Consider the following 15,761-nt stretch of genomic DNA (forward strand, 5'->3'; position numbering starts at 1 on the left):
GACCATCAATACAGAAGGTGCTGCTTGCTTTCTGGGGCTATAGCTGGCCTCCTTTTTAACAGCTTTGTACTCAAACGTCTACTGCAATGGTGAGGCTTACAGAAAGGGTGCCGGCGATGGGCTCCACCGAGCGCCTCCTTTAGTCTCACTTGTCTTTGCGACTAGGTTTTGAGCGCACCAGCACTGACGCAGTGTTTTGCAAAAGGAAAGCTTAGCAGACGCGAGCAGTAGAATGCAGAATTCTAAAGACGGCGACTCCGCTCTAATGTCTGACCGCCTTACGGTCCAAGCGAGAGAGAGGTTTGCTCATTTTCTTCTTTTTTGATTGTCAAGGGCCAAAACAGTAGCGTCCCTCGAGCCGGATTCGAACCAGCGACCTAAGGATGTCCGGCCTTCTCCACTACAGTCCTCCGCTCTACCAACTGAGCTATCGAGGGAGCCGTGCGTGTCCTCTCTCTGACGTTCACAGCCCGAGGCAGGGTGGAGTTCCTGTTCTTTGGAAAGCACGGCACTGTGTCATGTTGGATCTAACAGAGATTCCTGGGCTCGTTGTCGTTTCCTCGGCTTGCTCTCTTCAGTGGACCAAACATGTGGCCTTTGAGGATCCTGTATGTCCCTGCTGCTGCTCCTGCTTCTGTCGTAGAGCCCGGATAGCTCAGTCGGTAGAGCATCAGACTTTTAATCTGAGGGTCCAGGGTTCAAGTCCCTGTTCGGGTGTTATGGTGACTCAGGTCTAAGCCCCACCCCCCGGGCTTTTGTTTGCGGCCCTCCTCATTGCAAGGGCACAGACTTCCGCATTAGCAGCGCAGAGGTCCTTGTGTGGTGTTTGTCCTGGACGGAGTCAAAGGGGCCTGGAAGACGACAGTGAAACAATGGTGGTACGTCTTTGGCATTTTTTTCCTCTTCCGTCGGCTCTTCTCGTTGCAAATTCCCAAAGCTTCAAATTAGGCAGGGCAGAGGTAATTGTGGGGTGTGTGGGCTGGGCAAAAAGAAGGGCTTTGCTCCCTTTGGCCTGTGAGAGGATAAGAGGCTTAAACTGTGGTGTGAGCAAGCTCTCTCCGTGGGCGCCAGTGGTGTAGTGGTATCATGCAAGTTTCCCATTCTTATGACCCGGGTTCGATTCCCGGCTGGCGCAGCCTGGGCTCTGGCTTGTGGGCCTGGAACTGATTAATGGGTGAGGTGTGGCTCTGGGTGATTGGTGGCCCCTGCTGGGGAAATGTTTGCATATCAAAGCATCAACATATTGAGTAAGAGGAAGTGGTTATTGGATGAATGACCATCAATACAGAAGTTGCTGCTTGCTTGCTTTCTGGGGCTATAGCTGGCCTCCTTTTTAACAGCTTTGTACTCAAACGTCTACTGCAATGGTGAGGCTTACAGAAAGGGTGCCGGCGATGGGCTCCACCGAGCGCCTCCTTTAGTCTCACTTGTCTTTGCGACTAGGTTTTGAGCGCACCAGCGCTGACGCAGTGTTTTGCAAAAGGAAAGCTTAGCAGACGCGAGCAGTAGAATGCAGAATTCTAAAGACGGCGACTCCGCTCTAATGTCTGACCGCCTTACGGTCCAAGCGACAGAGAGGTTTGCTCATTTTCTTCTTTTTTGATTGTCAAGGGCCAAAACAGTAGCGTCCCTCGAGCCGGATTCGAACCAGCGACCTAAGGATGTCCGGCCTTCTCCACTACAGTCCTCCGCTCTACCAACTGAGCTATCGAGGGAGCCGTGCGTGCCCTCTCTCTGACGTTCACAGCCCGAGGCAGGGTGGAGTTCCTGTTCTTTGGAAAGCACAGCACTGTGTCATGTTGGATCTAACAGAGATTCCTGGGCTCGTTGTCGTTTCCTCGGCTTGCTCTCTTCAGTGGACCAAACATGTGGCCTTTGAGGATCCTGTATGTCCCTGCTGCTGCTCCTGCTTCTGTCGTAGAGCCCGGATAGCTCAGTCGGTAGAGCATCAGATTTTAATCTGAGGGTCCAGGGTTCAAGTCCCTGTTCGGGTGTTATGGTGACTCAGGTCTAAGCCCCACCCCCCGGGCTTTTGTTTGCGGCCCTCCTCATTGCAAGGGCACAGACTTCCGCATTAGCAGCGCAGAGGTCCTTGTGTGGTGTTTGTCCTGGACGGGGTCAAAGGGGCCTGGAAGACGACAGTGAAACAATGGTGGTACGTCTTTGGCATTTTTTTCCTCTTCCGTCGGCTCTTCTCGTTGCAAATTCCCAAAGCTTCAAATTAGGCAGGGCAGAGGTAATTGTGGGGTGTGTGGGCTGGGCAAAAAGAAGGGCTTTGCTCCCTTTGGCCTGTGAGAGGATAAGAGGCTTAAACTGTGGTGTGAGCAAGCTCTCTCCGTGGGCGCCAGTGGTGTAGTGGTATCATGCAAGATTCCCATTCTTGCGACCCGGGTTCGATTCCCGGCTGGCGCAGCCTGGGCTCTAGCTTGTGGGCCTGGCACTGATTAATGGGTGAGGTGTGGCTCTGGGTGATTGGTGGCCCCTGCTGGGGAAATGTTTGCATATCAAAGCATCAACATATTGAGTAGGAGGAAGTGGTTACTGGATGAATGACCATCAATACAGAAGGTGCTGCTTGCTTTCTGGGGCTATACCTTGCCTCCTTTTTAACAGCTTTGTACTCAAACGTCTACTGCAATGGTGAGGCTTACAGAAAGGGTGCCGGCGATGGGCTCCACCGAGCGCCTCCTTTAGTCTCACTTGTCTTTGCGACTAGGTTTTGAGCGCACCAGCGCTGACGCAGTGTTTTGCAAAAGGAAAGCTTAGCAGACGCGAGCAGTAGAATGCAGAATTCTAAAGACGGCGACTCCGCTCTAATGTCTGACCGCCTTACGGTCCAAGCGAGAGAGAGGTTTGCTCATTTTCTTCTTTTTTCATTGTCAAGGGCCAAAACAGTAGCGTCCCTCGAGCCTGATTCGAACCAGCGACCTAAGGATGTCCGGCCTTCTCCACTACAGTCCTCCGCTCTACCAACTGAGCTATCGAGGGAGCCGTGCGTGTCCTCTCTCTGACGTTCACAGCCCGAGGCAGGGTGGAGTTCCTGTTCTTTGGAAAGCACAGCACTGTGTCATGTTGGATCTAACAGAGATTCCTGGGCTCGTTGTCGTTTCCTCGGCTTGCTCTCTTCAGTGGACCAAACATGTGGCCTTTGAGGATCCTGTATGTCCCTGCTGCTGCTCCTGCTTCTGTCGTAGAGCCCGGATAGCTCAGTCGGTAGAGCATCAGACTTTTAATCTGAGGGTCCAGGGTTCAAGTCCCTGTTCGGGTGTTATGGTGACTCAGGTCTAAGCCCCACCCCCCGGGCTTTTGTTTGCGGCCCTCCTCATTGCAAGGGCACAGACTTCCGCATTAGCAGCGCAGAGGTCCTTGTGTGGTGTTTGTCCTGGACGGAGTCAAAGGGGCCTGGAAGACGACAGTGAAACAATGGTGGTACGTCTTTGGCATTTTTTTCCTCTTCCGTCGGCTCTTCTCGTTGCAAATTCCCAAAGCTTCAAATTAGGCAGGGCAGAGGTAATTGTGGGGTGTGTGGGCTGGGCAAAAAGAAGGGCTTTGCTCCCTTTGGCCTGTGAGAGGATAAGAGGCTTAAACTGTGGTGTGAGCAAGCTCTCTCTGTGGGTGCCAGTGGTGTAGTGGTATCATGCAAGATTCCCATTCTTGCGACCCGGGTTCGATTCCCAGCTGGCGCAGCCTGGGCTCTAGCTTGTGGGCCTGGCACTGATTAATGGGTGAGGTGTGGCTCTGGGTGATTGGTGGCCCCTGCTGGGGAAATGTTTGCATATCAAAGCATCAACATATTGAGTAGGAGGAAGTGGTTACTGGATGAATGACCATCAATACAGAAGGTGCTGCTTGCTTTCTGGGGCTATACCTTGCCTCCTTTTTAACAGCTTTGTACTCAAACGTCTACTGCAATGGTGAGGCTTACAGAAAGGGTGCCGGCGATGGGCTCCACCGAGCGCCTCCTTTAGTCTCACTTGTCTTTGCGACTAGGTTTTGAGCGCACCAGCGCTGACGCAGTGTTTTGCAAAAGGAAAGCTTAGCAGACGCGAGCAGTAGAATGCAGAATTCTAAAGACGGCGACTCCGCTCTAATGTCTGACCGCCTTACGGTCCAAGCGAGAGAGAGGTTTGCTCATTTTCTTCTTTTTTCATTGTCAAGGGCCAAAACAGTAGCGTCCCTCGAGCCGGATTCGAACCAGCGACCTAAGGATGTCCGGCCTTCTCCACTACAGTCCTCCGCTCTACCAACTGAGCTATCGAGGGAGCCGTGCGTGTCCTCTCTCTGACGTTCACAGCCCGAGGCAGGGTGGAGTTCCTGTTCTTTGGAAAGCACAGCACTGTGTCATGTTGGATCTAACAGAGATTCCTGGGCTCGTTGTCGTTTCCTCGGCTTGCTCTCTTCAGTGGACCAAACATGTGGCCTTTGAGGATCCTGTATGTCCCTGCTGCTGCTCCTGCTCCTGCTTCTGTCGTAGAGCCCGGATAGCTCAGTCGGTAGAGCATCAGACTTTTAATCTGAGGGTCCAGGGTTCAAGTCCCTGTTCGGGTGTTATGGTGACTCAGGTCTAAGCCCCACCCCCCGGGCTTTTGTTTGCGGCCCTCCTCATTGCAAGGGCACAGACTTCCGCATTAGCAGCGCAGAGGTCCTTGTGTGGTGTTTGTCCTGGACGGAGTCAAAGGGGCCTGGAAGACGACAGTGAAACAATGGTGGTACGTCTTTGGCATTTTTTTCCTCTTCCGTCGGCTCTTCTCGTTGCAAATTCCCAAAGCTTCAAATTAGGCAGGGCAGAGGTAATTGTGGGGTGTGTGGGCTGGGCAAAAAGAAGGGCTTTGCTCCCTTTGGCCTGTGAGAGGATAAGAGGCTTAAACTGTGGTGTGAGCAAGCTCTCTCCGTGGGCGCCAGTGGTGTAGTGGTATCATGCAAGATTCCCATTCTTGCGACCCGGGTTCGATTCCCGGCTGGCGCAGCCTGGGCTCTAGCTTGTGGGCCTGGCACTGATTAATGGGTGAGGTGTGGCTCTGGGTGATTGGTGGCCCCTGCTGGGGAAATGTTTGCATATCAAAGCATCAACATATTGAGTAGGAGGAAGTGGTTACTGGATGAATGACCATCAATACAGAAGGTGCTGCTTGCTTTCTGGGGCTATACCTTGCCTCCTTTTTAACAGCTTTGTACTCAAACGTCTACTGCAATGGTGAGGCTTACAGAAAGGGTGCCGGCGATGGGCTCCACCGAGCGCCTCCTTTAGTCTCACTTGTCTTTGCGACTAGGTTTTGAGCGCACCAGCGCTGACGCAGTGTTTTGCAAAAGGAAAGCTTAGCAGACGCGAGCAGTAGAATGCAGAATTCTAAAGACGGCGACTCCGCTCTAATGTCTGACCGCCTTACGGTCCAAGCGAGAGAGAGGTTTGCTCATTTTCTTCTTTTTTCATTGTCAAGGGCCAAAACAGTAGCGTCCCTCGAGCCTGATTCGAACCAGCGACCTAAGGATGTCCGGCCTTCTCCACTACAGTCCTCCGCTCTACCAACTGAGCTATCGAGGGAGCCGTGCGTGTCCTCTCTCTGACGTTCACAGCCCGAGGCAGGGTGGAGTTCCTGTTCTTTGGAAAGCACAGCACTGTGTCATGTTGGATCTAACAGAGATTCCTGGGCTCGTTGTCGTTTCCTCGGCTTGCTCTCTTCAGTGGACCAAACATGTGGCCTTTGAGGATCCTGTATGTCCCTGCTGCTGCTCCTGCTTCTGTCGTAGAGCCCGGATAGCTCAGTCGGTAGAGCATCAGACTTTTAATCTGAGGGTCCAGGGTTCAAGTCCCTGTTCGGGTGTTATGGTGACTCAGGTCTAAGCCCCACCCCCCGGGCTTTTGTTTGCGGCCCTCCTCATTGCAAGGGCACAGACTTCCGCATTAGCAGCGCAGAGGTCCTTGTGTGGTGTTTGTCCTGGACGGAGTCAAAGGGGCCTGGAAGACGACAGTGAAACAATGGTGGTACGTCTTTGGCATTTTTTTCCTCTTCCGTCGGCTCTTCTCGTTGCAAATTCCCAAAGCTTCAAATTAGGCAGGGCAGAGGTAATTGTGGGGTGTGTGGGCTGGGCAAAAAGAAGGGCTTTGCTCCCTTTGGCCTGTGAGAGGATAAGAGGCTTAAACTGTGGTGTGAGCAAGCTCTCTCTGTGGGTGCCAGTGGTGTAGTGGTATCATGCAAGATTCCCATTCTTGCGACCCGGGTTCGATTCCCAGCTGGCGCAGCCTGGGCTCTAGCTTGTGGGCCTGGCACTGATTAATGGGTGAGGTGTGGCTCTGGGTGATTGGTGGCCCCTGCTGGGGAAATGTTTGCATATCAAAGCATCAACATATTGAGTAGGAGGAAGTGGTTACTGGATGAATGACCATCAATACAGAAGGTGCTGCTTGCTTTCTGGGGCTATACCTTGCCTCCTTTTTAACAGCTTTGTACTCAAACGTCTACTGCAATGGTGAGGCTTACAGAAAGGGTGCCGGCGATGGGCTCCACCGAGCGCCTCCTTTAGTCTCACTTGTCTTTGCGACTAGGTTTTGAGCGCACCAGCGCTGACGCAGTGTTTTGCAAAAGGAAAGCTTAGCAGACGCGAGCAGTAGAATGCAGAATTCTAAAGACGGCGACTCCGCTCTAATGTCTGACCGCCTTACGGTCCAAGCGAGAGAGAGGTTTGCTCATTTTCTTCTTTTTTCATTGTCAAGGGCCAAAACAGTAGCGTCCCTCGAGCCGGATTCGAACCAGCGACCTAAGGATGTCCGGCCTTCTCCACTACAGTCCTCCGCTCTACCAACTGAGCTATCGAGGGAGCCGTGCGTGTCCTCTCTCTGACGTTCACAGCCCGAGGCAGGGTGGAGTTCCTGTTCTTTGGAAAGCACAGCACTGTGTCATGTTGGATCTAACAGAGATTCCTGGGCTCGTTGTCGTTTCCTCGGCTTGCTCTCTTCAGTGGACCAAACATGTGGCCTTTGAGGATCCTGTATGTCCCTGCTGCTGCTCCTGCTCCTGCTTCTGTCGTAGAGCCCGGATAGCTCAGTCGGTAGAGCATCAGACTTTTAATCTGAGGGTCCAGGGTTCAAGTCCCTGTTCGGGTGTTATGGTGACTCAGGTCTAAGCCCCACCCCCCGGGCTTTTGCTTGCGGCCCTCCTCATTGCAAGGGCACAGACTTCCGCATTAGCAGCGCAGAGGTCCTTGTGTGGTGTTTGTCCTGGACGGAGTCAAAGGGGCCTGGAAGACGACAGTGAAACAATGGTGGTACGTCTTTGGCATTTTTTTCCTCTTCCGTCGGCTCTTCTCGTTGCAAATTCCCAAAGCTTCAAATTAGGCAGGGCAGAGGTAATTGTGGGGTGTGTGGGCTGGGCAAAAAGAAGGGCTTTGCTCCCTTTGGCCTGTGAGAGGATAAGAGGCTTAAACTGTGGTGTGAGCAAGCTCTCTCCGTGGGCGCCAGTGGTGTAGTGGTATCATGCAAGATTCCCATTCTTGCGACCCGGGTTCGATTCCCGGCTGGCGCAGCCTGGGCTCTAGCTTGTGGGCCTGGCACTGATTAATGGGTGAGGTGTGGCTCTGGGTGATTGGTGGCCCCTGCTGGGGAAATGTTTGCATATCAAAGCATCAACATATTGAGTAGGAGGAAGTGGTTACTGGATGAATGACCATCAATACAGAAGGTGCTGCTTGCTTTCTGGGGCTATACCTTGCCTCCTTTTTAACAGCTTTGTACTCAAACGTCTACTGCAATGGTGAGGCTTACAGAAAGGGTGCCGGCGATGGGCTCCACCGAGCGCCTCCTTTAGTCTCACTTGTCTTTGCGACTAGGTTTTGAGCGCACCAGCGCTGACGCAGTGTTTTGCAAAAGGAAAGCTTAGCAGACGCGAGCAGTAGAATGCAGAATTCTAAAGACGGCGACTCCGCTCTAATGTCTGACCGCCTTACGGTCCAAGCGAGAGAGAGGTTTGCTCATTTTCTTCTTTTTTCATTGTCAAGGGCCAAAACAGTAGCGTCCCTCGAGCCGGATTCGAACCAGCGACCTAAGGATGTCCGGCCTTCTCCACTACAGTCCTCCGCTCTACCAACTGAGCTATCGAGGGAGCCGTGCGTGTCCTCTCTCTGACGTTCACAGCCCGAGGCAGGGTGGAGTTCCTGTTCTTTGGAAAGCACAGCACTGTGTCATGTTGGATCTAACAGAGATTCCTGGGCTCGTTGTCGTTTCCTCGGCTTGCTCTCTTCAGTGGACCAAACATGTGGCCTTTGAGGATCCTGTATGTCCCTGCTGCTGCTCCTGCTTCTGTCGTAGAGCCCGGATAGCTCAGTCGGTAGAGCATCAGACTTTTAATCTGAGGGTCCAGGGTTCAAGTCCCTGTTCGGGTGTTATGGTGACTCAGGTCTAAGCCCCACCCCCCGGGCTTTTGTTTGCGGCCCTCCTCATTGCAAGGGCACAGACTTCCGCATTAGCAGCGCAGAGGTCCTTGTGTGGTGTTTGTCCTGGACGGAGTCAAAGGGGCCTGGAAGACGACAGTGAAACAATGGTGGTACGTCTTTGGCATTTTTTTCCTCTTCCGTCGGCTCTTCTCGTTGCAAATTCCCAAAGCTTCAAATTAGGCAGGGCAGAGGTAATTGTGGGGTGTGTGGGCTGGGCAAAAAGAAGGGCTTTGCTCCCTTTGGCCTGTGAGAGGATAAGAGGCTTAAACTGTGGTGTGAGCAAGCTCTCTCCGTGGGCGCCAGTGGTGTAGTGGTATCATGCAAGATTCCCATTCTTGCGACCCGGGTTCGATTCCCGGCTGGCGCAGCCTGGGCTCTAGCTTGTGGGCCTGGCACTGATTAATGGGTGAGGTGTGGCTCTGGGTGATTGGTGGCCCCTGCTGGGGAAATGTTTGCATATCAAAGCATCAACATATTGAGTAGGAGGAAGTGGTTACTGGATGAATGACCATCAATACAGAAGGTGCTGCTTGCTTTCTGGGGCTATACCTTGCCTCCTTTTTAACAGCTTTGTACTCAAACGTCTACTGCAATGGTGAGGCTTACAGAAAGGGTGCCGGTGATGGGCTCCACCGAGCGCCTCCTTTAGTCTCACTTGTCTTTGGGACTAGGTTTTGAGCGCACCAGCGCTGACGCAGTGTTTTGCAAAAGGAAAGCTTAGCAGACGCGAGCAGTAGAATGCAGAATTCTAAAGACGGCGACTCCGCTCTAATGTCTGACCGCCTTACGGTCCAAGCGAGAGAGAGGTTTGCTCATTTTCTTCTTTTTTCATTGTCAAGGGCCAAAACAGTAGCGTCCCTCGAGCCGGATTCGAACCAGCGACCTAAGGATGTCCAGCCTTCTCCACTACAGTCCTCCGCTCTACCAACTGAGCTATCGAGGGAGCCGTGCGTGTCCTCTCTCTGACGTTCACAGCCCGAGGCAGGGTGGAGTTCCTGTTCTTTGGAAAGCACAGCACTGTGTCATGTTGGATCTAACAGAGATTCCTGGGCTCGTTGTCGTTTCCTCGGCTTGCTCTCTTCAGTGGACCAAACATGTGGCCTTTGAGGATCCTGTATGTCCCTGCTGCTGCTCCTGCTTCTGTCGTAGAGCCCGGATAGCTCAGTCGGTAGAGCATCAGACTTTTAATCTGAGGGTCCAGGGTTCAAGTCCCTGTTCGGGTGTTATGGTGACTCAGGTCTAAGCCCCACCCCCCGGGCTTTTGTTTGCGGCCCTCCTCATTGCAAGGGCACAGACTTCCGCATTAGCAGCGCAGAGGTCCTTGTGTGGTGTTTGTCCTGGACGGAGTCAAAGGGGCCTGGAAGACGACAGTGAAACAATGGTGGTACGTCTTTGGCATTTTTTTCCTCTTCCGTCGGCTCTTCTCGTTGCAAATTCCCAAAGCTTCAAATTAGGCAGGGCAGAGGTAATTGTGGGGTGTGTGGGCTGGGCAAAAAGAAGGGCTTTGCTCCCTTTGGCCTGTGAGAGGATAAGAGGCTTAAACTGTGGTGTGAGCAAGCTCTCTCCGTGGGCGCCAGTGGTGTAGTGGTATCATGCAAGATTCCCATTCTTGCGACCCGGGTTCGATTCCCGGCTGGTGCAGCCTGGGCTCTAGCTTGTGGGCCTGGCACTGATTAATGGGTGAGGTGTGGCTCTGGGTGATTGGTGGCCCCTGCTGGGGAAATGTTTGCATATCAAAGCATCAACATATTGAGTAGGAGGAAGTGGTTACTGGATGAATGACCATCAATACAGAAGGTGCTGCTTGCTTGCTTTCTGGGGCTATACCTTGCCTCCTTTTTAACAGCTTTGTACTCAAACGTCTACTGCAATGGTGAGGCTTACAGAAAGGGTGCCGGCGATGGGCTCCACCGAGCGCCTCCTTTAGTCTCACTTGTCTTTGCGACTAGGTTTTGAGCGCACCAGCGCTGACGCAGTGTTTTGCAAAAGGAAAGCTTAGCAGACGCGAGCAGTAGAATGCAGAATTCTAAAGACGGCGACTCCGCTCTAATGTCTGACCGCCTTACGGTCCAAGCGAGAGAGAGGTTTGCTCATTTTCTTCTTTTTTCATTGTCAAGGGCCAAAACAGTAGCGTCCCTCGAGCCGGATTCGAACCAGCGACCTAAGGATGTCCGGCCTTCTCCACTACAGTCCTCCGCTCTACCAACTGAGCTATCGAGGGAGCCGTGCGTGTCCTCTCTCTGACGTTCACAGCCCGAGGCAGGGTGGAGTTCCTGTTCTTTGGAAAGCACAGCACTGTGTCATGTTGGATCTAACAGAGATTCCTGGGCTCGTTGTCGTTTCCTCGGCTTGCTCTCTTCAGTGGACCAAACATGTGGCCTTTGAGGATCCTGTATGTCCCTGCTGCTGCTCCTGCTTCTGTCGTAGAGCCCGGATAGCTCAGTCGGTAGAGCATCAGACTTTTAATCTGAGGGTCCAGGGTTCAAGTCCCTGTTCGGGTGTTATGGTGACTCAGGTCTAAGCCCCACCCCCCGGGCTTTTGTTTGCGGCCCTCCTCATTGCAAGGGCACAGACTTCCGCATTAGCAGCGCAGAGGTCCTTGTGTGGTGTTTGTCCTGGACGGAGTCAAAGGGGCCTGGAAGACGACAGTGAAACAATGGTGGTACGTCTTTGGCATTTTTTTCCTCTTCCGTCGGCTCTTCTCGTTGCAAATTCCCAAAGCTTCAAATTAGGCAGGGCAGAGGTAATTGTGGGGTGTGTGGGCTGGGCAAAAAGAAGGGCTTTGCTCCCTTTGGCCTGTGAGAGGATAAGAGGCTTAAACTGTGGTGTGAGCAAGCTCTCTCCGTGGGCGCCAGTGGTGTAGTGGTATCATGCAAGATTCCCATTCTTGCGACCCGGGTTCGATTCCCGGCTGGCGCAGCCTGGGCTCTAGCTTGTGGGCCTGGCACTGATTAATGGGTGAGGTGTGGCTCTGGGTGATTGGTGGCCCCTGCTGGGGAAATGTTTGCATATCAAAGCATCAACATATTGAGTAGGAGGAAGTGGTTACTGGATGAATGACCATCAATACAGAAGGTGCTGCTTGCTTTCTGGGGCTATACCTTGCCTCCTTTTTAACAGCTTTGTACTCAAACGTCTACTGCAATGGTGAGGCTTACAGAAAGGGTGCCGGCGATGGGCTCCACCGAGCGCCTCCTTTAGTCTCACTTGTCTTTGCGACTAGGTTTTGAGCGCACCAGCGCTGACGCAGTGTTTTGCAAAAGGAAAGCTTAGCAGACGCGAGCAGTAGAATGCAGAATTCTAAAGACGGCGACTCCGCTCTAATGTCTGACCGCCTTACGGTCCAAGCGACAGAGAGGTTTGCTCATTTTCTTCTTTTTTGATTGTCAAGGGCCAAAACAGTAGCGTCCCTCGAGCCGGATTCGAACCAGCGACCTAAGGATGTCCGGCCTTCTCCACTACAGTCCTCCGCTCTACCAACTGAGCTATCGAGGGAGCCGTGCGGGTCCTCTCTCTGACGTTCACAGCCCGAGACAGGGTGGAGTTCCTGTTCTTTGGAAAGCACAGCACTGTGTCATGTTGGATCTAACAGAGATTCCTGGGCTCGTTGTCGTTTCCTCGGCTTGCTCTCTTCAGTGGACCAAACATGTGGCCTTTGAGGATCCTGTATGTCCCTGCTGCTGCTCCTGCTTCTGTCGTAGAGCCCGGATAGCTCAGTCGGTAGAGCATCAGACTTTTAATCTGAGGGTCCAGGGTTCAAGTCCCTGTTCGGGTGTTATGGTGACTCAGGTCTAAGCCCCACCCCCCGGGCTTTTGTTTGCGGCCCTCCTCATTGCAAGGGCACAGAATTCCGCATTAGCAGCGCAGAGGTCCTTGTGTGGTGTTTGTCCTGGACGGAGTCAAAGGGGCCTGGAAGACGACAGTGAAACAATGGTGGTACGTCTTTGGCATTTTTTTCCTCTTCCGTCGGCTCTTCTCGTTGCAAATTCCCAAAGCTTCAAATTAGGCAGGGCAGAGGTAATTGTGGGGTGTGTGGGCTGGGCAAAAAGAAGGGCTTTGCTCCCTTTGGCCTGTGAGAGGATAAGAGGCTTAAACTGTGGTGTGAGCAAGCTCTCTCCGTGGGCGCCAGTGGTGTAGTGGTATCATGCAAGATTCCCATTCTTGCAACCCGGGTTCGATTCCCGGCTGGCGCAGCCTGGGCTCTAGCTTGTGGGCCTGGCACTGATTAATGGGTGAGGTGTGGCTCTGGGTGATTGGTGGCCCCTGCTGGGGAAATGTTTGCATATCAAAGCATCAACATATTGAGTAGGAGGAAGTGGTTACTGGATGAATGACCATCAATACAGAAGGTGCTGCTTGCTTTCTGGGGCTATACCTTGCCTCCTTTTTAACAGCTTTGTACTCAAACGTCTACTGCAATGGTGAGGCTTACAGAAAGGGTGCCGGCGATGGGCTCCACCGAGCGCCTCCTTTAGTCTCACTTGTCTTTGCGACTAGGTTTTGAGCGCACCAGCGCTGACGCAGTGTTTTGCAAAAGGAAAGCTTAGCAGACGCGAGCAGTAGAATGCAGAATTCTAAAGACGGCGACTCCGCTCTAATGTCTGACCGCCTTACGGTCCAAGCGAGAGAGAGGTTTGCTCATTTTCTTCTTTTTTGATTGTCAAGGGCCAAAACAGCAGCGTCCCTCGAGCCGGATTCGAACCAGCGACCTAAGGATGTCCGGCCTTCTCCACTACAGTCCTCCGCTCTACCAACTGAGCTATCGAGGGAGCCGTGCGTGTCCTCTCTCTGACGTTCACAGCCCGAGGCAGGGTGGAGTTCCTGTTCTTTGGAAAGCACAGCACTGTGTCATGTTGGATCTAACAGAGATTCCTGGGCTCGTTGTCGTTTCCTCGGCTTGCTCTCTTCAGTGGACCAAACATGTGGCCTTTGAGGATCCTGTATGTCCCTGCTGCTGCTCCTGCTTCTGTCGTAGAGCCCGGATAGCTCAGTCGGTAGAACATCAGACTTTTAATCTGAGGGTCCAGGGTTCAAGTCCCTGTTCGGGTGTTATGGTGACTCAGGTCTAAGCCCCACCCCCCGGGCTTTTGTTTGCGGCCCTCCTCATTGCAAGGGCACAGACTTCCGCATTAGCAGCGCAGAGGTCCTTGTGTGGTGTTTGTCCTGGACGGAGTCAAAGGGGCCTGGAAGACGACAGTGAAACAATGGTGGTACGTCTTTGGCATTTTTTTCCTCTTCCGTCGGCTCTTCTCGTTGCAAATTCCCAAAGCTTCAAATTAGGCAGGGCAGAGGTAATTGTGGGGTGTGTGGGCTGGGCAAAAAGAAGGGCTTTGCTCCCTTTGGCCTGTGAGAGGATAAGAGGCTTAAACTGTGGTGTGAGCAAGCTCTCTCCGTGGGCGCCAGTGGTGTAGTGGTATCATGCAAGATTCCCATTCTTGCGACCCGGGTTCGATTCCCGGCTGGCGCAGCCCGGGCTCTAGCTTGTGGGCCTGGCACTGATTAATGGGTGAGGTGTGGCTCTGGCTGATTGGTGGCCCCTGCTGGGGAAATGTTTGCATATCAAAGCATCAACATATTGAGTAGGAGGAAGTGGTTACTGGATGAATGACCATCAATACAGAAGGTGCTGCTTGCTTTCTGGGGCTATACCTTGCCTCCTTTTTAACAGCTTTGTACTCAAACGTCTACTGCAATGGTGAGGCTTACAGAAAGGGTGCCGGCGATGGGCTCCACCGAGCGCCTCCTTTAGTCTCACTTGTCTTTGCGACTAGGTTTTGAGCGCACCAGCGCTGACGCAGTGTTTTGCAAAAGGAAAGCTTAGCAGACGCGAGCAGTAGAATGCAGAATTCTAAAGACGGCGACTCCGCTCTAATGTCTGACCGCCTTACGGTCCAAGCGAGAGAGAGGTTTGCTCATTTTCTTCTTTTTTGATTGTCAAGGGCCAAAACAGCAGCGTCCCTCGAGCCGGATTCGAACCAGCGACCTAAGGATTTCCGGCTTTCTCCACTACAGTCCTCCGCTCTACCAACTGAGCTATCGAGGGAGCCGTGCGTGTCCTCTCTCTGACGTTCACAGCCCGAGGCAGGGTGGAGTTCCTGTTCTTTGGAAAGCACAGCACTGTGTCATGTTGGATCTAACAGAGATTCCTGGGCTCGTTGTCGTTTCCTCGGCTTGCTCTCTTCAGTGGACCAAACATGTGGCCTTTGAGGATCCTGTATGTCCCTGCTGCTGCTCCTGCTTCTATCGTAGAGCCCGGATAGCTCAGTCGGTAGAGCATCAGACTTTTAATCTGAGGGTCCAGGGTTCAAGTCCCTGTTTAGGTGTTATGGTGACTCAGGTCTAAGCCCCACCCCCCGGGCTTTTGTTTGCGGCCCTCCTCATTGCAAGGGCACAGAATTCCGCATTAGCAGCGCAGAGGTCCTTGTGTGGTGTTTGTCCTGGACGGAGTCAAAGGGGCCTGGAAGACGACAGTGAAACAATGGTGGTACGTCTTTGGCATTTTTTTCCTCTTCCGTCGGCTCTTCTCGTTGCAAATTCCCAAAGCTTCAAATTAGGCAGGGCAGAGGTAATTGTGGGGTGTGTGGGCTGGGCAAAAAGAAGGGCTTTGCTCCCTTTGGCCTGTGAGAGGATAAGAGGCTTAAACTGTGGTGTGAGCAAGCTCTCTCCGTGGGCGCCAGTGGTGTAGTGGTATCATGCAAGATTCCCATTCTTGCGACCCGGGTTCGATTCCCGGCTGGCGCAGCCTGGGCTCTAGCTTGTGGGCCTGGCACTGATTAATGGGTGAGGTGTGGCTCTGGGTGATTGGTGGCCCCTGCTTGGGAAATGTTTGCATATCAAAGCATCAACATATTGAGTAGGAGGAAGTGGTTACTGGATGAATGACCATCAATACAGAAGGTGCTGCTTGCTTTCTGGGGCTATACCTTGCCTCCTTTTTAACAGCTTTGTACTCAAACGTCTACTGCAATGGTGAGGCTTACAGAATGGGTGCCGGCGATGGGCTCCACCGAGCGCCTCCTTTAGTCTCACTTGTCTTTGCGACTAGGTTTTGAGCGCACCAGCGCTGACGCAGTGTTTTGCAAAAGGAAAGCTTAGCAGACGCGAGCAGTAGAATGCAGAATTCTAAAGACGGCGACTCCTCTCTAATGTCTGACCGCCTTACGGTCCAAGCGAGAGAGAGGTTTGCTCATTTTCTTCTTTTTTGATTGTCAAGGGCCAAAACAGTAGCGTCCCTCGAGCCGGATTCGAACCAGCGACCTAAGGATGTCCGGCCTTCTCCACTACAGTCCTCCGCTCTACCAACTGAGCTATCGAGGGAGCCGTGCGTGTCCTCT

At 52.9% G+C, this 15,761-nt stretch overlaps 36 non-coding genes across 36 annotated transcripts; 23 read left to right on the forward strand and 13 right to left on the reverse strand.

Annotated features, from left to right (window-relative positions):
• Window positions 1-349: 349 nt before the first annotated feature.
• trnay-gua (transfer RNA tyrosine (anticodon GUA)) lies at window positions 350-437 on the reverse strand. The gene is given in 2 exon segments: window positions 350-385; window positions 401-437. It is a non-coding gene; the product is annotated as a tRNA-Tyr (tRNA).
• Window positions 438-644: 207 nt separating this feature from the next.
• trnak-uuu (transfer RNA lysine (anticodon UUU)) lies at window positions 645-717 on the forward strand. The gene has a single exon. It is a non-coding gene; the product is annotated as a tRNA-Lys (tRNA).
• A 347-nt stretch (window positions 718-1,064) lies between these two features.
• trnag-ccc (transfer RNA glycine (anticodon CCC)) lies at window positions 1,065-1,135 on the forward strand. The gene has a single exon. It is a non-coding gene; the product is annotated as a tRNA-Gly (tRNA).
• A 492-nt stretch (window positions 1,136-1,627) lies between these two features.
• On the reverse strand, window positions 1,628-1,715 carry trnay-gua (transfer RNA tyrosine (anticodon GUA)). Its single transcript is given in 2 exon segments — window positions 1,628-1,663; window positions 1,679-1,715. It is a non-coding gene; the product is annotated as a tRNA-Tyr (tRNA).
• A 626-nt stretch (window positions 1,716-2,341) lies between these two features.
• On the forward strand, window positions 2,342-2,412 carry trnag-ccc (transfer RNA glycine (anticodon CCC)). Its single transcript has one exon. It is a non-coding gene; the product is annotated as a tRNA-Gly (tRNA).
• A 488-nt stretch (window positions 2,413-2,900) lies between these two features.
• On the reverse strand, window positions 2,901-2,988 carry trnay-gua (transfer RNA tyrosine (anticodon GUA)). Its single transcript is given in 2 exon segments — window positions 2,901-2,936; window positions 2,952-2,988. It is a non-coding gene; the product is annotated as a tRNA-Tyr (tRNA).
• A 207-nt stretch (window positions 2,989-3,195) lies between these two features.
• On the forward strand, window positions 3,196-3,268 carry trnak-uuu (transfer RNA lysine (anticodon UUU)). Its single transcript has one exon. It is a non-coding gene; the product is annotated as a tRNA-Lys (tRNA).
• A 347-nt stretch (window positions 3,269-3,615) lies between these two features.
• Window positions 3,616-3,686, forward strand: trnag-ccc (transfer RNA glycine (anticodon CCC)). The gene has a single exon. It is a non-coding gene; the product is annotated as a tRNA-Gly (tRNA).
• A 488-nt stretch (window positions 3,687-4,174) lies between these two features.
• trnay-gua (transfer RNA tyrosine (anticodon GUA)) lies at window positions 4,175-4,262 on the reverse strand. Its single transcript is given in 2 exon segments — window positions 4,175-4,210; window positions 4,226-4,262. It is a non-coding gene; the product is annotated as a tRNA-Tyr (tRNA).
• A 213-nt stretch (window positions 4,263-4,475) lies between these two features.
• Window positions 4,476-4,548, forward strand: trnak-uuu (transfer RNA lysine (anticodon UUU)). The gene has a single exon. It is a non-coding gene; the product is annotated as a tRNA-Lys (tRNA).
• Window positions 4,549-4,895: 347 nt separating this feature from the next.
• On the forward strand, window positions 4,896-4,966 carry trnag-ccc (transfer RNA glycine (anticodon CCC)). The gene has a single exon. It is a non-coding gene; the product is annotated as a tRNA-Gly (tRNA).
• A 488-nt stretch (window positions 4,967-5,454) lies between these two features.
• Window positions 5,455-5,542, reverse strand: trnay-gua (transfer RNA tyrosine (anticodon GUA)). Its single transcript is given in 2 exon segments — window positions 5,455-5,490; window positions 5,506-5,542. It is a non-coding gene; the product is annotated as a tRNA-Tyr (tRNA).
• A 207-nt stretch (window positions 5,543-5,749) lies between these two features.
• Window positions 5,750-5,822, forward strand: trnak-uuu (transfer RNA lysine (anticodon UUU)). The gene has a single exon. It is a non-coding gene; the product is annotated as a tRNA-Lys (tRNA).
• A 347-nt stretch (window positions 5,823-6,169) lies between these two features.
• Window positions 6,170-6,240, forward strand: trnag-ccc (transfer RNA glycine (anticodon CCC)). Its single transcript has one exon. It is a non-coding gene; the product is annotated as a tRNA-Gly (tRNA).
• Window positions 6,241-6,728: 488 nt separating this feature from the next.
• trnay-gua (transfer RNA tyrosine (anticodon GUA)) lies at window positions 6,729-6,816 on the reverse strand. The gene is given in 2 exon segments: window positions 6,729-6,764; window positions 6,780-6,816. It is a non-coding gene; the product is annotated as a tRNA-Tyr (tRNA).
• A 213-nt stretch (window positions 6,817-7,029) lies between these two features.
• trnak-uuu (transfer RNA lysine (anticodon UUU)) lies at window positions 7,030-7,102 on the forward strand. The gene has a single exon. It is a non-coding gene; the product is annotated as a tRNA-Lys (tRNA).
• A 347-nt stretch (window positions 7,103-7,449) lies between these two features.
• On the forward strand, window positions 7,450-7,520 carry trnag-ccc (transfer RNA glycine (anticodon CCC)). The gene has a single exon. It is a non-coding gene; the product is annotated as a tRNA-Gly (tRNA).
• Window positions 7,521-8,008: 488 nt separating this feature from the next.
• trnay-gua (transfer RNA tyrosine (anticodon GUA)) lies at window positions 8,009-8,096 on the reverse strand. Its single transcript is given in 2 exon segments — window positions 8,009-8,044; window positions 8,060-8,096. It is a non-coding gene; the product is annotated as a tRNA-Tyr (tRNA).
• A 207-nt stretch (window positions 8,097-8,303) lies between these two features.
• trnak-uuu (transfer RNA lysine (anticodon UUU)) lies at window positions 8,304-8,376 on the forward strand. The gene has a single exon. It is a non-coding gene; the product is annotated as a tRNA-Lys (tRNA).
• A 347-nt stretch (window positions 8,377-8,723) lies between these two features.
• trnag-ccc (transfer RNA glycine (anticodon CCC)) lies at window positions 8,724-8,794 on the forward strand. Its single transcript has one exon. It is a non-coding gene; the product is annotated as a tRNA-Gly (tRNA).
• A 488-nt stretch (window positions 8,795-9,282) lies between these two features.
• Window positions 9,283-9,370, reverse strand: trnay-gua (transfer RNA tyrosine (anticodon GUA)). The gene is given in 2 exon segments: window positions 9,283-9,318; window positions 9,334-9,370. It is a non-coding gene; the product is annotated as a tRNA-Tyr (tRNA).
• A 207-nt stretch (window positions 9,371-9,577) lies between these two features.
• Window positions 9,578-9,650, forward strand: trnak-uuu (transfer RNA lysine (anticodon UUU)). The gene has a single exon. It is a non-coding gene; the product is annotated as a tRNA-Lys (tRNA).
• A 347-nt stretch (window positions 9,651-9,997) lies between these two features.
• Window positions 9,998-10,068, forward strand: trnag-ccc (transfer RNA glycine (anticodon CCC)). Its single transcript has one exon. It is a non-coding gene; the product is annotated as a tRNA-Gly (tRNA).
• Window positions 10,069-10,560: 492 nt separating this feature from the next.
• trnay-gua (transfer RNA tyrosine (anticodon GUA)) lies at window positions 10,561-10,648 on the reverse strand. The gene is given in 2 exon segments: window positions 10,561-10,596; window positions 10,612-10,648. It is a non-coding gene; the product is annotated as a tRNA-Tyr (tRNA).
• A 207-nt stretch (window positions 10,649-10,855) lies between these two features.
• Window positions 10,856-10,928, forward strand: trnak-uuu (transfer RNA lysine (anticodon UUU)). The gene has a single exon. It is a non-coding gene; the product is annotated as a tRNA-Lys (tRNA).
• Window positions 10,929-11,275: 347 nt separating this feature from the next.
• trnag-ccc (transfer RNA glycine (anticodon CCC)) lies at window positions 11,276-11,346 on the forward strand. Its single transcript has one exon. It is a non-coding gene; the product is annotated as a tRNA-Gly (tRNA).
• Window positions 11,347-11,834: 488 nt separating this feature from the next.
• trnay-gua (transfer RNA tyrosine (anticodon GUA)) lies at window positions 11,835-11,922 on the reverse strand. Its single transcript is given in 2 exon segments — window positions 11,835-11,870; window positions 11,886-11,922. It is a non-coding gene; the product is annotated as a tRNA-Tyr (tRNA).
• A 207-nt stretch (window positions 11,923-12,129) lies between these two features.
• On the forward strand, window positions 12,130-12,202 carry trnak-uuu (transfer RNA lysine (anticodon UUU)). Its single transcript has one exon. It is a non-coding gene; the product is annotated as a tRNA-Lys (tRNA).
• A 347-nt stretch (window positions 12,203-12,549) lies between these two features.
• Window positions 12,550-12,620, forward strand: trnag-ccc (transfer RNA glycine (anticodon CCC)). Its single transcript has one exon. It is a non-coding gene; the product is annotated as a tRNA-Gly (tRNA).
• Window positions 12,621-13,108: 488 nt separating this feature from the next.
• On the reverse strand, window positions 13,109-13,196 carry trnay-gua (transfer RNA tyrosine (anticodon GUA)). Its single transcript is given in 2 exon segments — window positions 13,109-13,144; window positions 13,160-13,196. It is a non-coding gene; the product is annotated as a tRNA-Tyr (tRNA).
• A 207-nt stretch (window positions 13,197-13,403) lies between these two features.
• On the forward strand, window positions 13,404-13,476 carry trnak-uuu (transfer RNA lysine (anticodon UUU)). Its single transcript has one exon. It is a non-coding gene; the product is annotated as a tRNA-Lys (tRNA).
• A 347-nt stretch (window positions 13,477-13,823) lies between these two features.
• trnag-ccc (transfer RNA glycine (anticodon CCC)) lies at window positions 13,824-13,894 on the forward strand. Its single transcript has one exon. It is a non-coding gene; the product is annotated as a tRNA-Gly (tRNA).
• A 488-nt stretch (window positions 13,895-14,382) lies between these two features.
• Window positions 14,383-14,470, reverse strand: trnay-gua (transfer RNA tyrosine (anticodon GUA)). Its single transcript is given in 2 exon segments — window positions 14,383-14,418; window positions 14,434-14,470. It is a non-coding gene; the product is annotated as a tRNA-Tyr (tRNA).
• A 207-nt stretch (window positions 14,471-14,677) lies between these two features.
• Window positions 14,678-14,750, forward strand: trnak-uuu (transfer RNA lysine (anticodon UUU)). The gene has a single exon. It is a non-coding gene; the product is annotated as a tRNA-Lys (tRNA).
• A 347-nt stretch (window positions 14,751-15,097) lies between these two features.
• On the forward strand, window positions 15,098-15,168 carry trnag-ccc (transfer RNA glycine (anticodon CCC)). Its single transcript has one exon. It is a non-coding gene; the product is annotated as a tRNA-Gly (tRNA).
• Window positions 15,169-15,656: 488 nt separating this feature from the next.
• trnay-gua (transfer RNA tyrosine (anticodon GUA)) lies at window positions 15,657-15,744 on the reverse strand. Its single transcript is given in 2 exon segments — window positions 15,657-15,692; window positions 15,708-15,744. It is a non-coding gene; the product is annotated as a tRNA-Tyr (tRNA).
• Window positions 15,745-15,761: the final 17 nt, after the last annotated feature.

Source organism: Lepisosteus oculatus, chromosome 6 (genome assembly GCF_040954835.1).
Source record: "Lepisosteus oculatus isolate fLepOcu1 chromosome 6, fLepOcu1.hap2, whole genome shotgun sequence".
Lineage (NCBI taxonomy): Eukaryota > Metazoa > Chordata > Actinopteri > Semionotiformes > Lepisosteidae > Lepisosteus > Lepisosteus oculatus.